The sequence below is a fragment of the Ovis canadensis genome, chromosome 25 (genome assembly GCF_042477335.2).
Source record: "Ovis canadensis isolate MfBH-ARS-UI-01 breed Bighorn chromosome 25, ARS-UI_OviCan_v2, whole genome shotgun sequence".
In the NCBI taxonomy this organism is placed as follows: Eukaryota; Metazoa; Chordata; class Mammalia; order Artiodactyla; family Bovidae; genus Ovis; species Ovis canadensis.
In genome coordinates, this window is record NC_091269.1 from 1,244,101 (window position 1) to 1,261,068 (window position 16,968).

The 16,968-nt window shown below is 43.2% G+C and overlaps 1 long non-coding RNA gene across 3 annotated transcripts; it reads right to left on the minus strand.

Annotated features, from left to right (window-relative positions):
• Window positions 1–1,098: 1,098 nt before the first annotated feature.
• On the minus strand, window positions 1,099–14,948 carry LOC138430279 (uncharacterized). Of its 3 annotated transcripts, XR_011253087.1 has the most exons (7): window positions 14,787–14,948; window positions 13,175–13,281; window positions 11,420–11,553; window positions 10,013–10,103; window positions 9,264–9,384; window positions 2,441–3,274; window positions 1,099–1,199 (listed from the first exon to the last, which is right to left on the minus strand). It is a non-coding gene; the product is annotated as an uncharacterized lncRNA (long non-coding RNA). The 3 variants fall into 3 exon arrangements; XR_011253085.1 differs by lacking the exon at window positions 10,013–10,103; XR_011253086.1 differs by lacking the exons at window positions 1,099–1,199; window positions 2,441–3,274; window positions 10,013–10,103 and having other exon boundaries at window positions 9,264–9,381.
• Window positions 14,949–16,968: the final 2,020 nt, after the last annotated feature.

Below are 16,968 nucleotides of genomic sequence, written 5' to 3' on the forward strand. Positions count from 1 at the left end.
CCTGAACCCTCACCCTCACCCTCTCCCTGAACCCTCACCCTCACCCTCTCCCTGAACCCTCACCCTCACCCTCTCCCTGAATCCTCACCCTCATCCTGAATCCTAACCCTCACCCTGAATCCTTACCCTCACCCTCATCCTGAACCCTCACACCTCACCCCTCACCCTAACAAGTTTGGAGGGCTCCTCCACGAACTCTAACCTTTACCCTACCCTAACCGGACCCCCATCCACATCCTAACCCTAACCCACATCATAGTCACGCCCTCAGCCCTATACTTACCCTTGAAGTACCTACCCGCATCTTCTTCATTTTTGACACTTCCCATGCATAACAAAAGACGAGGTTGTAAGGTTTCAAACATGGATCCAAGACCCATTATCCACATAAAAGGGATATAAATACTATGATCATATCATTTAAATCTCTTGCATCACCAAAATACCTCTCCACCACTTATCCAGTCGCCATTGATGGATCACATCTATCTCATACATTTTATAACTTAGCAATCAAATACGCACCAGGACTCTGGGTAATTATAGAGACAAGATTTATTTATACCATAAATATTTCAACAAATTCCACTTTCTACGATGAGTTCAATCTTCACAAAAGTAGGATGAACAGCACCTGTTTCCACTAGGATCCATAGAGCGTGAAAATCTTAATGATGACCACCAGAAAGGTCAGCACGGTTGATATCACAGATTTTTCAGTGTTCCAATACAAGTTCTACCCAAATCCATAAAGAAAGACATACGCATAGGAAACTACAAATTGAAAGCAAGTCTTTTGAGATAAATATTGGACATCAATTGTATGAATCTTTAAGGCATAACTGCAGACATTCTTCAGACATTCTTCAAATTCATAGAATGACAACAAAGTATGGCTACGTACAATCCATTCGGTTTTATGAACCACTCATGAATAACCTCACAAGCCATTTGAAACCAGATGACAATTTCAAATAGCTTTGATCTACAAACAAGGCTGTAAGACAGAAAGTTAAAATCGAAATACATGAAGTAAATCCTCAATAGATATGAAAACATCCCATGGTAGTGAAGTCAATTAGCATTAGTTATTAGGGCTTTCATGCACAGACTCATCTCTGATCGATGTGATCCCAATTCATATTTGGCAAAAAATACGAAAGCTGATCTTAACAGTCATATTATTTTTCTTTGTACCCCTAAAAAGAAAAATGAACATGAAAAACTAAATTAAGCTTGGAGGCTCACATTTCCCAATCGGTATACAAAGCAACAGCATGTCAAACTTTCTAATTCACATATGCATTTAAATGAAATTGGATGAAATACCCCTAAATAAACACATACTTCTATGCCCAATGTTTCACAAGGCAGAAAACGCTCAATGAATGAAACTGAGAGGGTAACAGCCAGGAAGGCCAGGGGTCTCCAAAGGGAGGAAATGGGGTGCAAGTGTCAGACAGTTGTTATCTGTCACTTCCGAGGCAGGAGGAAACAAGCTGTTATCTTTTTTCCCCTTCTTGATACAAATTTAAACAGAGATTTTCTCTTACAATTCTGTGTTGCTATAATGACACCTGGTTCCGCCTGAACTTCACTTTTCTCATACTTTGAGCTGACCAAGGCATTTTTCTCATGGAAAGGTTTGCCTTAAGCTATGTGAATGTACTATGTATTTACCCTAGACTCTATCTTCAAGTAGGTTCTGCCTAAAGGCTCAGAACTGACTTGACAAACCAATATGCTTTACTCATACATGGCTCTCCTGATCTATGTGAATGAAGCTATCCATTTGCTCATATCAATCGTTTTATGGCCCAGGATGACTCACCTGGTGCCACGGTCATCTCCATATATCTTGTGGGTGAGGGGTCTGCTGCCATTCCTTTCTCTAATGAGTAGACTGCTAGTAGCTAGATAACATCCAGCCAAAGATGAGTAGGGGGGCACTCTTTCTGCCCCCTTCTGATGTCTATGTCAGAAGCTTTCTCTCTTTTATACTTTAATAAAACGTTGGGACACAAAAGCTCTGACTGATCAAGCCTCATCACTGGCCCCGGGTTGAATTCTTCCTCTAAGGAGCCCAAGAATTCAAGCATCTTTCATGGTTAGACAACAACCTTTCCAAACAATGGTCTTTTCAAAAAAAAAAAAAATGATGATAAGTGATGAGTATGCATATGTCTACGAATGAAATGGGACCTATATGTCAAACCACATAAAAATATATCTTCCCTCAACATACATATAACACAACCAGGCCTTCACATGCATCGATTCTCCAACTATCAAGTCATACAAATATGGATGTAAAATATCACAATACATTCCAAAGTTTAAAAGTGATGGATATTGACTTTCGCCCGCTGGTGCTTCTTTTTATGTCATCTCCATTATATTAGCTATGACAACGAATCATGTGCTGTGCGAAGTCACTTACATTGTGTCCAACTCCTTGGGATCATATGGACTAGGCCCCACCAGGCTCCTCTCTCCATGAGATTCTCTAGGCAAAGATACTGGAGGGGGTTGCCATGCTCTCCCTCAGGAGATCTTCCTGCCCCAGGGATGGAATCCATACCTCCCATGTCTCCTGCATGGGTATGTTCTGCATGTTCTTTACCATTAGAACCACCTGGGAAGCCCCAAGACACATGAACATCAGTGGATTTGGGGATCCACGGGGCATATACAGAACCATTCCTCCAACAAAACTGAAGAATGACTTTAAAATCTCAAACAAAACATGAGTATATGTGTTCACAAACTTCATGGAGCAAGGGTTTCTTCGATCTGAAAACTGGCATCGATGAAGGACTGTGTGAAGAATACTTCAAAGTCTATTTGGCAAACACAGCCTACGTTGGCTATATTTAGTCCTCAGTTGAATGGAATGTCATGAGTACTGGTCATTTCAAATAAGTAGCCTATGACGCTGTTTACACTTATTGGGACGCGTGGTATACCACATTCACACATTTCAGTAGCATTGGTGCAAAAACGATACATTTCTCAGGGGAAGCTTCTACATGGACTCCTGGGATCAGAGCTCTAACTCATACACACATACTTTTCCTTTTAAAATGATCCTGCATGATAAGCAAACAAAACACTGGATGAACACCTAGACGGTGAGCTCTGTACTAAATGATTTTAAAGCCAGTAGATGGAATGAGCTGATGAGGAAGACTACAAACGAGTCATCTTCTTCAACTTGGTCAAACTGCTCATAGTCATACAAGTGAATGAAAAGTTGAGCCTGTTGTCATTAAATCTGTTTAAAAGAAATAGAATAATAAAACAAATTAGTAAATCTTATTTTCTTAATAAACATTGTATTATTTCTGCACAGCTTTGTTACTGGCATGAATAGAATATCTACAATAATAACTTGTCACAGTGAAATGGATTCACATTCGATATCGATTCACATCTATAATTGATGCCATAGCTGTTTGATACTATTGCTTGAATGAATGCAACTTATGTGACTTCACAAACTACAAACACGACTAACATAATAGGTATTAAAAAACCTTGAGTGACATGAGCGTGAAGACTTAGTAGAGTTGCTCTCAAGAATAATGATACTATTATTCGCTCTAGCCATAGTACTGGAATCTGTACATTAACACCCCTGCAAAACAAAAGGAAAGGATAGAATAATAATAAAGGAACTTCATAACTATATTCCTACTGTAAACATTCAACACTATGTTTTCTTTTAAACTGACTTTCATATTTGGTCTACTGTAACCTCTTCTGTGTTCATTTTATGCTAAACTTATTGCTAACAGTAAAATTACCATACGAGCTCTAATTAATTTTTTTTTTTACTTGCAAAGCTACTGATAGAACCAAAGGCCAATATCTACATCAAACAGGAGAAACGGAATGGAAACTGTAAACAATTTTATGGAAGAACATTTCCGTGCTCCTATTCAGTCAAATGGGCATTCAAAAGGATGTGATTTTTCTGAAAGTTTATTTCAGAAACTTGGAATTGGATGACTGCAAACAATAAAACTAACAATATATTGATACATAATATTAATAATATACAGTGGGTCATTCTTTTTTTATTCTGCCACAGCTAACAGACAGAAAGTCAGTTGTCATAACTACTACTAACATAAGACCCTCACCGATAAGTGAAGATATATAGGAAAATCCATAATAGCTCTAAAAACCATCAAAGATAAAATGGTAATTAAAAAATACACTGACAGTTTAGCTGGTATAAGAAACAGGATGATTATGAAAGCAAAGCCAACAATCATGGATAGGCCATGGAAGCCCGTGGCTGTCACCAGTGTTGACTTATATCCTTCATCTGAGGTTGTTAAAAGCGCTTGGTAAAATCCAGAGGTTTGCAGCAGTGGTAACCTCCTGAACAGACTGAAATAAAAAGGGTTTCCAGAATATCCTGATGATTTCCATCTACTAGGCTGTGATGAGCTCAAGCAATGCATACTCCAGAGGACAGAAGACAGACAGGTTGGGAACACGTCTACTGCACTTACGGAGAAAGGGAATGTTGCTGCTCAGCCTAGTACAAGTGTAGAAGCAACACCTTGGTGATTCGACCTTTAAAGACTCGATACATATGAGAACGACTGGTATGAATAAACCTTCAGAAGTGCTTTCTCAGACCTCCTCCCATCATAAGCACAAGCATAATGAAAACGCTGAGTTTTCATGGTCTCACCCAAAATAAGACTCACTTATGGCTTTGCTTTGAGAATAGTTGAACTACTCATTGTTCAAGAGAAATGATCCTTTCTTCTCTGAAGATTTGTGAATCATTCACAGGGTGTGGTGAATAAACTACTTAAGGGTCTAATACATAAAAATGCAATAGGCTAAGCACAGAGATGTTTTTCTCCCTTTCTCAAAGGATGGAACATTTTGTATTTGCACTGATTTTATGTCTTGACTTCATGTACAATTATATACTGATTTTTTTAGTTGACATACAATAGGACTAAAAATATTGATATAATACTGATAACTCATGTTGGTATGTGTGGTTGTCACATAGGATTCACAGGAGATTTAAATTCACAGTTGTCAACGTAAAGGATGAATGCTATTTAGCTTCTTCGTGAATCTAGACCACGAATGAAGAGTTTTCCTCAACATATTTCACTGAGAGAAATACAAGGATGATAGGCATAATACTATGCTTCGACTCATGGATATCTAAGCATTGCTCACAATACAGATCTGATTTTCAACATCAGGGTTCTTTCAGTGTCCTTGAACAGCATTTGTTTTTCTGTATACAGAAGAAAAAACTCATGAGTATCAAACTGGTTCACATAAAACATGTGTATGAATTGTTATCTTCCTGAACCAGGGATCAAACCCACATCACTTCCCCCTCCTGCACTGGTAGGCAGATTTTTTATTTATCAACTGTGCCACCTAGGAATCGACATACATTTCAAGGACCACTGCCATCAGCTTCTACTGTTCATGACCAAAGTAGGAGAAACAACATTGGAAGAAGTACTCATAAGGGTACTCATAGGAAGTACTCATAAGTCAAGGAACTGTTATACTGGGTACTCTCGTTGTTACTGGGACAAGTCAGTTCCTCCGATGATGATGGGTATAACTGAAAAATTATTACAAATGCATGCGCTGCGATGTCTACGTGATAAATGTGTTCCTCTTATACTATTGCTTCAGGGATGCCTACTTCAGCATGAAGGAATGCACTTCAAGGGATGCCCGCTATTCCAGCTCAAGCAACAGATAGTGAAGTGCAGATCATTGTCCTTTGTTGAAAATAATCAGCACTTTGTCAACATAGGGAACATGCCAGAGGGACCCTTGGGATGGAACTCTAAAAACAGGTTGGGCCCTCTTTTTGCCAAGCCCTGCGATAAAATACAAATCAGAAAAAGAAAAATAGCATCGGTTTTGTCAGGACTTCCTCATCTTTTCTTTCTCGGTAGCAGGAAGCAGACATTGAGGCCAGAGGACTGCAGGATTTCATTGTGAACTAACGTTGGGTGGGGTGGAAGCTCATCACTCTAGTAAGAATGTGGTTCAATAAAATGGAATTTCATTCACTTCATGGACATAGAGTTCTATAATCCTTCATTAAGGAATTCAATAAGCTATATTTCCTTACACCTTCACAATCTCTTGGTTTACGAGAACATCAATTGCTAGTCCAGCACTTATACAATGAGTGTTACAGGTAGTATGAATGTATAAATGATGATGAGCAATGACAGGAAGTTTATTTAATCTCTGTTTGAATTCTTGATTTTTTATATAATTTTTTATAATATCCTTACAGATGTGAATATTTTACTGACATGTATAAATACACGTTGAGTAGTGCTATGATAACTCATAGTGTTGGCACAATAAATATCATGGTTACTATGTGCTTTTCATATATTCCTTTTGAGATTCTCTTCCATTATACATTATCATAAGATATTTAATAGTTTCCTAAACTGTACAGTAGGTCCTTGTGGCTTCTTTTATATATAGTAATGTACTTGTTAATAATTCAAACAAAAACTGGTACACAAATACTCATAGTGACATTCACAATAGCTCAAAGGTAGAACTCATTCAAGTGTCCGTTGGTGGGAGACTGAATATGCAACACAAGGTATATTCAGAAGCTTGAACGGTATTCCACCATACGAAAAAGTACATTAAATGGTGCTGCCACTCTGCAAGACATTACAGAAATGACTCCAAAACAAACACATGGAATAAATACATAGTTCGATTCCAATTCAAGCTATGTACCCAAAAGGATTGGGAAAGGGGGCTGAAAAAATGGATACTTCTTCCGTCATACTCACAACAGCATGATTCACACTGGCAAACAAACAGAAGTGATCTAAGTGTCCATGGCAGCCAATTCCATAAACAAACTGTGGTATACACACAATGGAATCTGATTCGGCCCTTCAAAGTCAGTAATTCTGACAATGCGACAATGTGGACAAACCTTATGGTCATTAGATCATGTGAAATAAACCAGACCAAGAAAAGACAAACGTTCTGTGATTCCACTCATATGAGATATCCAAACAAGTCAAATCTGTCAGAAATAGCAGAGAGTGATTCCGACCGATCGAAAAGAGTTCATGTTTCATGGACCTCAGTTTCCCTTGGAAAAACTGACTTCCCGTGATATCTCCAAAACCAATTAGACAAATAATTGGAAGCTATATCCAGTCAAATGAATGTAGACATAATGTTATATACAGTGTACACCAAACTCACTCAAACTTCTTAACAGACAAAAGGCAAAACTGTATCTATGGTACCTCAGCTTAGCTTAAAACTGTATCTACAGTACCTCACTTCTGCTTATAAAATTTAACAACAACAACAACAACACACTAAAGTCTATCCAAAAAAGGATATAAAACATATATAACATTAACTTTAAAGAATTAGACATTTAAACTGTGAAAAACCTTATTCACAAAACTTAAACACAAGCCACAGGAAAATATATTTATAAAATACATATCTGATAAAGGATTGTACTCCAAATATACCAAAAAATCTAGAACAATCTCATAAAAAATGTATACACCTAAACACCTGGCCTACAAAAATATAAAGATAGCAAATAAGCCTATCAAAAAGACTCAAAATCACATATCATTAGGAAATTACAAACTAAAATAACAGTGAGGTAGCACTGCACACCTATTAGATCCAGTAAACTCAAAAAAAAAAAAACGGGGGTAGGGCACAACTTCTCCGGTGGCTCAGTGGTAAAGAATCTGCCTGACAATGCAAGACACTCTAGTTTGATCCCTTACCCCAGAAGATCCCACATGCCACAGAGAAACATAGCTGGATTTTTCCACAGCTAAACAAAGCTCACCTGTGACCTGAATACTATATGGCTAGCACTTACTAAACAGCTTTGAAAACGTCCAGACAAAAAGTATCACATGATTATATACAACAGCTCTACTTGTAATAACTAAAAACTTTCAAATATCAGGATGTCTTCAGTAGATGACAGTGTAAACAAATGGGGATACATCCAAAGTGAAGGGGAGCAAATGCTACCACAAAATATACCACCTCAGCATGAGAATTAGTGGGACCCAATTAACTTTTTTTTTTAGAGGACACATGATCATCTCTGAAACCCAAGTTCAAGACAGCTCTTCTGTGAGTCACATTTACCAGAGAAATCTCATTTCAAAGGAATCCTCTCTATATGCCAGATAGAAGGATGAGACACAGTCTTTTGAAACTCTTTTTTCTTTTCTATCGATAGGGAAAGCTAAGCCGTAAATCTGCACAACAACCATACCCTTCCTTTCCTTTGGTTGTATCTGTAAAATATTTGTTTCTTTTTTAATTTGGCTGCGCCAGGTCAACCTTCATTGAGGTAAGCCAGATATTTAGCTACAACATGCAAATTCTCCTTTGTGGCATGGGAGATCTAGCTCTTGGATCAGGGAATGAACCTGGGCCTCCTTCTTTGGGAGTGTCCAGTCTCAGCCACTGGACCACCAGAAAGTGCCTGTTTTGTTTTCAGATGAAGATGGAATCTAAGGTGATATCTTGGGCCATTTCAGTCACTGACTCAGTTTCCTGAGTTTCTCCAAAGCACGCACAAGGTGCACATTATTAAACTGGTTTGCAAAACAAGAAAAGGTTGTCTGCTACAACACTGTATGCTTACAAATATCTAAATGGTAAATGGCATATTATTTATTTTTAATTACTATGGGGGGGGGGAGAAAGAATGCAGGATTCATACATGTTACCACATGAATAAATATTAAAACCATCTTCAGTGAAAAAGAAATCCACATAGAAAAGGCCACCCAGAACCCTTATTCACCATGTCTGCTTTCAATCCATCAAGTTTGTCCAAATAACTGAAAATCTCAGTAACACTCTAAATAAAGAAAAAAGGATGACGATGGAAACAAAAGATATATTCATACACTTGAACAATTGCTAAAAGTGGAAGTGGGGCAGTGGATTACATTATAATGTAGGTACCATATGATTTCCTGATTTTGGAGATTATGTGCTGGTTCTGCAGAAGGTACCCATTTTGGATAAAACACATAGAGTATTTTAGATGATGTGGCAAATGCTAGCACTTGTTCCCATTGCTAGGCATTTTCTGTACATTTTAAATGACTGGAAAGTATACTAGGTTTCAAAACAACCATGTCAATACCACAAAAGAAATTTAGAGCAGACAGGCAGGAAACTTTCTGATACAGGCCAAGACTTACCCAGATGAAGTTCAAGGGAAGCTGCGATGCTCACTGCCCGTGAAGGAGTCCACGTGGAATGAAGAAGTAGTGTGGGAAGTCTATTAGTAACCACCATGTCTTGGGTCCTCTGGATGACCTACTGCAGGAGAAACAGATCTTACAGATAAAATGTTCCACATCACTTCACAAAAAGTTGTTAGACTACATTCAGTAAAGCTGAATCATTTTGGATTAATTTACAATCATAAAATACTACCCTTTACAGTCCAAAAATCACTTGCATTTCTATACACTAATAACAATCAGAAAAAAATATTAAGAAAATCCCACTTAAATAAAACATCTAGCAACAAACTTAATCAAGAACATAAAAAACCAGTAGTCAGAAAACTAGAAGGCACTGATAAAGAAACCAAAGAAAATACAAACACACAGAAAATTATTCCACGCTCATGCACTGGAACAATGAGGAATTAAAAGGTCCATTCCAACCAAAGTCATCAACAAATACACGGACTGCAATCACAAAATAATATTCAATGGCATTTTTCACAGAAATAGAAATATTCCTAATATTAGGCTGCTACTGTTGAACAGGACCTTAAACGGCCAAAAAGACTCTGAGAAAGAGGAACACAGCTGGAGGCATCTTCCTATCCCTCTTCAAACTACATCACGGAGCTGTAGTGACCACCACAGTGAGGAACTGGCAGGAACACAGACACATGGACTCCAGGAGAGAATAGAGAGCCCAGAAACGAACCCACCTGTACATGGTCAGTTCCTGAAAATCAAACCAGGAACGAGCGAAGAGGAAAGGACAGTCTTCTCAAGAAACAGTGACAGGAAAATGGCCACCTACACGGAAGAACATCAGTGTTCATCCTCTACATCATCTAAGGCAAATCTAACTGAAAACCCACCGCTTTGCACACGGAGCTCTTTCCCCCTGAGTCCTCTGAGATGGACCTCCAGTCAGCCCTCAGCTGGACACAGGAAACGTCTACTCCATCCTCATTTTTCGCTCTTGCAGCGCCTCCCTGCTGGTGGGCACTGAGGCAACCCTGCTCCTCTCAGCCTGGATGCAGCCCTGTTATCCAGAAGCCTGAGCCCCGATGGTCCTGAGGAGACAAAGCTCCCGCCAGCTGCTCACGGAGCAGAGTCTAAAGGCAAAGCGTCCTGCGCCCGCGGGTCAGAGGGGCCTTTGGCGCCCCCTGCGGGCCACAAGAGAAGAGCGGGCAGCCCGGTGCTCACAGACCTCAGAGGGCTCACCCAGAAGCAGCTCTGCTGCGAGCACTCAGACTGGAAGCCCAAACTGAAATGGAGCAGAATAGCTCCATGACCCTCCGCAAAACATGGCTAAGGAACAATCAGAGCCTGCATGGAATGCAGCCATAAAAAGGAACACATTTGAGTTTGTTCTAATAAAGGGGAGGGAAGTCAGTCAAAGAGAGAAAAACATGGAATCTAGAAGGATGGTACTGACGAGTCTGTTCACAGAGCAGCAATGGAGGTGCAGACATAGAGAACAGACTTACAGACGAGGGTGGGGAACAAGAGGGAGAGGGTGAGATGAATGGAGAGAGCAGCATGGATGCAGGTACACCTACATTTGTAAATAGACAACCAATGGGAATTTGCTGTATGATTCAGGGAACTCAAACTGGGGCTCAGTAGTAACCTGGAGAGGTGGGAATGCGTGCGAGGTGGGAGGGAGATTCAAGAGCAAGAGGACATAGGTACACCTAATGTGGATGTATGACAAATCAAACCAATATTGTAAAGCAATGATCAATCAACTAAAAAGAAATAACTTTTAAAAAATCTGAACATAAACACAAACTTTGCAACAAGGTAACTCCATTTTAAAAACTATAGAATTTTAGAAAACTACTAAAGTTCTACATGACCTTTGGTCTGGTAATCAGGTCTAACATACACAAAACAAGCCAACTTACCAAATTATGAATATAAATTAGTTAAAACATTGCCTTTTATCATTTCATACATTTACCCCGTGGAGGACCTTACTCAAGAGAACCAAAAACAAACTGTTAAATGAACCACGGACCACCCACCCTGGCCAGGCAACAGAGAAAAGAAAACACTTGCAGGAGTCATCTTACAACAGGAGGCCCTGGGAAGGAACAAGGAACGAACAAGCTACCACCAACCAGAATTCTGGAGAGGTCAGGTGATGGGAGGCTCCAGTTCAGAGGTCCTACCAACCTCCCAGGATCCACATTGCTGGAATCCATCTCAGCTGAGTGATGCGTGTGCCCCCAAGAGAGATCCCAATTCAGAATGCCTGGCAAGAGACAAACCAGAAATTAACCCAATGACCATAAAACCTGAGACTGTGAGCCACGTGACAGAGTGGTTCTCTCCGTTTCCCTCACCCTCCTGCCCTCCACCCCGGCAGCCCTTCCCAATAAAGCCTCTCGCTTGGACAGCACTCCTCTCCTCAGACAACTCATTGCCCAGTGTCAGACAAGAACTCACTCTCAAGCCCTGGGAAGGGATCCCCCTTCCTTCATCAAAAGCAATATCCAGGAGAAAATATCTTCAAAACGTTATCTTGTAGAGAAGGAAATGGCAATGGCAGCCCGCTCCAGTACCATTGCCTGGAGAATCCCATGGACAGAGAAGCCTGGTAGGCTGCAACCCCGGGGTCACTAAGAGACGGACACGACTTCACTGAGTGACTTCACTTTCACTTTTCACTTTCATGCACTGGAGAAGGACATGGCAACCCACTCCAGTGTTCTTGCCTGGAGAATCCCAGGGACAGAGGAGCCTGGTAGGCTGCTGTCTATGGGGTCGCGCAGAGTCAGGCACGACTGAAGCGACGCAGCCGCAGCAGCAGCAGCAGCAGCAGCAGAGAAGGAAATGGCACCACCTACAGTACTCTGGTCTCAGAAATCCCAGGGATAGAGGAGCTTGGTGGGCTACAGTCCAAAAGCAGGGCATTTCTGATGGGAGGAAACAGTCCCAGGGAAGCTGAGCTGCTCACCAAAGGCCCCAGAGCTTTGGATAGCACACCAGAGCTGGGGCTGAGGATTCCCAGCTGCCATGCCTCTTGATCCTGGCCTCTTTCACTAGATACATGTGTGGAAAACTAGAATCTAAAATATGCCCTGGTGGTTCCATAGTAAAGAATCCACCTGCCAGTGCTGGAGATGCATGTGCGATCCCTACGATGGGAAGATCCCACATCCTATGGAGTCTGTGTGCCACAACAGCCGAACCTGTGCTCTAGATCCTGGAAGCCACGATGCCGAGTTCACATGCTGCAGCCACTGAAGCCCGTGAGCCTGTGCCCCTCAACAAGAGGAGACACTGCAGTGAGAAGCCTGCAAACCACTAGTTATGGCCCATGCTCACCAAAACTAGAGAAAAGCCCACACACAAAGATGCAACACAGCCAACAATCAATAAAACTGTTTTCCTAAAAAAATGCATATCTGACAAAGAAACTGTACTCAAATTGTCCAAGAACACTAGAGCAAACAAGCCCATTCATAATTGGTAGTGACTGAAATAGGCCACTGAGGGTATACTGATAGTAAACTATCATAGAAAAACATACTCAAGATACTGGTGCAATGCATGCAGAGCCCCCTTTGAAAGACAATCTGACAGGTTTTTTTTTTTCAGTAACCACATGGGACAAGCACTGAATTCTGTGTATGACAAGCGGTGGAAGCCAGGTATCTTACCATTGGAAGGCAAAGTTACAGATAAACAAAAGGAAACGTTACAATGTCCATGTCGTGGTGGATCAGGTTGGAGACATCACAAATTACCTTTAACTGAATATGTTCAAAGGTGAGCATATTGAGCTCCTACATGTATGTTTTAAATATCATTCTCTAATAAAAGGGAACAGGAAACATCTCTGATGGCCCAGTGGTAAAGAATCTGCCTACCGATGCAGGGAACACGGGTTCAATCCCTGTGTAGAAGATTCCACACACCCAGGGACAACGAAGCCCTTGAACAACTCTTGAAGTTTGCATGCTCCAGAGCCCAAGTTCTGCAAACAGAGAAAGCACTGCAATGAGAAGCCATGGCACAGCAACTAGAGGGTAGCCTCTGCTCACTACAACTAGACAAACGAGCAATAAAGACCCAGCACAGTCAAAAATAATGTAATGTTAATAAAGGGACAGTTCTTTGAAGAAATGACTGAGACTAGGGGTGAGACTGTAAATATATGAGCCAGGGTCATCTTAAATTATGAGAAATTAAAGAAACTAAAGACAACTATCAAGCTGTCCAAACTGATACAAATGAATGATGACACAGTGTTATCTGTATACACCAGCAAATAACAATCTGAAAGGGAATTTAAACAAACAATTCCCTTTCAATCATATCAACAGTAATAAAAGACTTTGCTATGGACAGAATGAGGATGACAAGACTGGCACACTGGAAATGATACATGATTGCTGAAAAATACCCTAAAGACATGGACAGATACTCCATAGTGATGAAAAGGCTTCAGTTGGCAATACCGTGGAAGGCATCTTCAATCTGAAATGAAGATTCAATATGAATTACAAAAGGCTGAAACGTGGCTGCTAAACCACAAAAGATGCCAGCATTCTCGGCCTCCAGAGAATTCAATCCAGGGCAAGTGAAGAAGCTTGATGGCTCAGAGGTTTTCTGTTTAAAAGTTTTATTAAAGTATAAAAGAGATCGAGAGAGCTGCTGACATAGACATTAAAAGGGGGAAGAAAGAGTACCCCCTGCTAGTCTTTAGCCAGATGTTATAGAGCCACTAGCAGTCTGCTAATGAAAGAAAGACAATGTCTCAGAGAGTGGCACCAGGCCCCTCACCCACAGCAAGCATTGAGATAACATTGGCAGCAGATGAGTCATCCCAGGCCATAAAATGATGGACATGAATCTTGAAGAAAGGCAGATTTCCAAGCAAATATATAGTTTCATTCACATAGATTAAGAGAACAAGGTATGAGTAAAACATACTGGTTTGTCAAGTCGTTTCTGAGCCTTTAGGGGGAAGTGACCTGAAGACAGAGCCTTGGGTAAATACATAGCACATTAGCATACCTTAAGACAAACATTTCCATAAGAAAAATGCATTGCTTAGTTCCAGGTTTGAGAAAAGTTAAATTCAGGTGGAGCCAGGAGTGGTCATGGCAACACAGAATTTTCAGAGAAACCTCCTTTTAAATTTGTATCAAGATGGAGAAAAAAAAATGCAGCACTCTTTTGTCTCCTCCTGCCTCTTAAGACAGAGAAAAAAACGTCTGACACTTGCAGTCTATTTTCTCTGGCTGGAGACCCCTGGCCTTCCTGCCTGTTATCCTCTCCAGGCCTGTAGGAAGCAACACACTAGGCTGCTTGGGAAAACCGCGCGGGTCTGAGCTTTATGCAAAGGGGTAAAGCGGCAAAACCCTTGGCCCCAAAGGCGAGGCTTTTCTGCGACCGCCATTTTAGTCGGCTCCGAGACTGCAAACAAAGAGGGCAGAATACATGGTTCCCTGCTCCACCCAGTCCGAGTTCCCTTACCTGTGGCCCACAGCCCTGCGCTCTACTCGCTGGATGCCAATCGACGGGGACCCAGGAGCCCACGAAACGAGCATTCCCAGCTGCAATGGCGAGCCCTGAGAGCACAACTGGGAAGCCTGGCCCCCGACGCGCCGCCATGTTCATCCCGCCCCAGACCCGCTCACGTGAGCCGCGCTCCTGACCAGCCGCCCAGGCTCGCCCCGCCCCCGACGCGCTCACGGTGCGCCCCACCCCCACGCCCCCTTCCAGGACAGGCCCGCGGGACCGCGACTGCCTCCAGGTGAAACACAAGGACAAGCAAATCCACCCCACCGAGACAATCCAAGCTTTTTCTCAGCTGATCTGTCTATGATTTAGGGATAAAACTATGACTATAGAAAGCAAAGATGACCTAGGACAGCCATGATAGTCTATAGAGCCAGACCCTGGCGGGCAGAGGCTTGAAGAGGGTCCGGGAGCTCTGTCAGAACAGCAAGCCTCTGTAGCGTAGCGGTTGGGTGCGCTGGTGAGCAGGCAGACGATGGTCTGTAAGTCAGGAGTTCAAGTCCGCAGCTTAACTCTTTTGCTCTTAGGGGGCGGGGGACAGCAACAGGCGGGACTTAGACCAGAAACGTTTATTTTTATTTTAGAGGTTTATTGTTTAGCTTAGGGTTAGGGTTCGGGCAACCCCCCAACTTGTTCAGGTTCGGGTTCAGGGTTAGGGTTAGAATTTGGGGATCCCCCCTCTTCTAAGAGTTCGGGTTTGGGTTAGGGTTCATGTCAGGGTCAGGGTTCGGGTTACGGTTAGGGTTAGCATTAGTGTTGGGGTTACAGCTTAAAGTGAGCCCTAATAGGGCCCATAGTTCTTTATTAGCCTGCCCTGGCGGGCCGAGGCTTGAAGAGGGTTCGGGAGCCCTGCTGAAAGCAGTAAGCCTCTGTAGCATAGGGGTTAGGCGGGCCAGTAGGCAGGCAGACTATGGCCTCTAAATCAGGAGTTCAAGTCTCTAGTCTGACCTTTTCGCTTTTAAGGGGCAGGGGACTGCAAGAGCCAGGGCTTAGACCAGAAAATTTTTTTATTTTAGAGGTTTATTGTTAAGCTTAGGGTTAGGGTTCGGGCAACCCCCCCCCACTTGTTAGGGTTCGGGTTCAGGTTAGAATTCGGGGACCCCCCTCTTCTTAGAGTTCGGGGCGTTACCATTAGGGTTATAGGTTAAAGTGAGGGCTAAGAGGGTCCATAGTTCTTTATTAGCCTGCCCTGGTGGGCTGAGGCTTGAAGAATGCCTGGGAGGCTGACTCGTGGGCGCCCAGCAGCTGCCTCACACACGTAGCTTCCCTAGCCCTCTGCTCCCCAGCAGGGGGGTGTGCAGCTGGTTGGGGCCTGCCCCTGCCTGTCTGGGCTCCCGCCCACAGCCCCAGCTCAGGGGGAGCAGCCCCTGAGCCAAGACCTGCAGCAGGAACAGAGCGTGCCCCCCCCCCCCCCCGGAAGCCAAGTGAACAGCATGCGGGGAAAAGAGCCTACTCCAGGGAAGAAAGGCAGCCCAGCCGCGTGAGGAAGCCCAGCCGCGAGCAGCTGCAAGCCCTGCTTGGGCGGAGCCCAGTGCGACTTCAGTACCACAGAGATTCAGCTCTCGTTAGGGGCCCGATCTAGCAGAGTTACTGGCGGGAGGTTGCTCTGCCCTGGGCAAGCCTTGCCCAGACTTGCATCGCTGCTAGGCTTCCTGCCCAGGAAGGAGCATGCTGCGCGAGGCTGGGAGACGCCACTGGCGCCTTCCTGGCCTCAGTTCCTCTTCTGCCTTGCCTTTGCACCAAAGCCCCAGGCCTCCTTGGGGAGGGCTTAGATGCCAGTGGGTTGCACACTGCCAAGGGCTCCAGCAGTGTGAGCTCTGTCAGACGGAAGGGAAGGGCAGGTGCAGGGCTCCTCCAGCGGTTGCTTGGCCGCCCAGGCTCAGCGCCTAACGGAGAGCACCAGGCTCCCAGGGCCCCTGGCTGGGGTCTGCAGCCCCGCACACCCGGAGGCTGACTCCGTGGGCGCCCAGCAAGTGCATGACAGACGTAGGTTCCCTAGCACTCTCCTCCCCAGCAGAGACATCTGCAAGTGGTTGGGGTCTGATCCTGCCTGTCTGGGTTCCCACCCACAGCACCAACTCAGGGGAAGCAGCCCCTGAGGCAAGACCTGCTGGAGGAGCCCTGCGCCCCCGCCTGA